At 39.0% G+C, this 1232-nt stretch overlaps 1 protein-coding gene across 6 annotated transcripts in view; it reads left to right on the forward strand.

Moving 5' to 3' along the window:
• LOC106884390 (uncharacterized) overlaps window positions 1–1232 on the forward strand; it is a 628567-nt gene that overhangs the window by 625134 nt on the left and 2201 nt on the right. The window lies entirely within an intron of this gene.

Raw genomic sequence — 1232 nt, forward strand, 5'->3', positions numbered from 1 at the left:
TGCATGTATGCTCTGTCCATTTGTATAATATTTCTTGAATGTAGGAACGATGCTGACATCATTCCTGACTATGGGGGTGCGTGCGTGTGCATGTGTGTGTATGTGCGTGTGTACAGATATAGATGTTTGTGTGTGTGTGTGTGTGTGCTTCCCACCCACATGGTTCCGGGCTCGGTGCCACTGCGTGGCACCTTAGGTAAGTGTCTTCTGCTATAGACTCGGACCGACCAAAGCCTTGTGAGTGGATTTGGTAGGCGGAAACTGAAAGAAGCCCGTCGTATATATATGTGTGTGTGTGTTTGTATGTATAAATTTGTGTGTCTGTGTTTGACCCCCACCATCGCTTAACAACCGATGTTAGTGTGTTTAAGTCCCTGTAACTTAGCATTTCTGCAAAAGAGACCGATAGATATAAAGAAAAGTTCTGGGGTCGATTTGTTCGACTAAAGGCGGTGCTCCAGCATGGCCGCAGTCAAATGACTGAAACAAGTAAAAGAATATATATATAATATATATATGCATATATACATACTTACATGTGCATACTTACATCTATACGTGTATATATATATATATATATATATATATATATATATATGCATATGGGGGAACACGACGTCACGAAATGTGTACAACAAAAAATTACGAAGCACGAGTACATAGAACATGAATTATTCTTTCGAACGACGAAAGAGACAAATAGAAAACAAAACAAACAACATAAAGAACGACCCTTTATCAGTTGTTGGCTGTTTTTCTAGTCTCGTATTTCGAGCATTTAATAATCGATAAAACAGTTGCTCCCGCAAAACAACTTAAATAAAATTTGGGATTTTGCGGAGGGTCAAAATTGGTAACACAAACAGTACAGTGAAAACAAACTGTAAGTGCTGCTAAGCCTAAACAAGGTTGTGGTGGCGAACGCGTAAATCAAGCTAGGACATGAGACAAACAAGAACGCATCTTCCTTGTTCTAGCTACAACGGAGAGAAAGAAAGATGACCGATTTTCACGTGGGAGCCAGGTGAGCAAGGGATGAAGAGTGAGGGAGAGAGAGTGACAGAGTAATAGGATAGAATAGTGGGAGAAGGGGAGGTAAAAGAATAAGAGAGAGAAAGAGAGAAAAACGAAAGAGTGAAAAGATAGTGCGCATCAGAATTATTAAGATAAAACTTACTTGGAAGAGAATGCATGGCGTTCAATCATATAATAATATAAATAATATATATATA

This window comes from Octopus bimaculoides, chromosome 5, assembly GCF_001194135.2.
Source record: "Octopus bimaculoides isolate UCB-OBI-ISO-001 chromosome 5, ASM119413v2, whole genome shotgun sequence".
Lineage (NCBI taxonomy): Eukaryota > Metazoa > Mollusca > Cephalopoda > Octopoda > Octopodidae > Octopus > Octopus bimaculoides.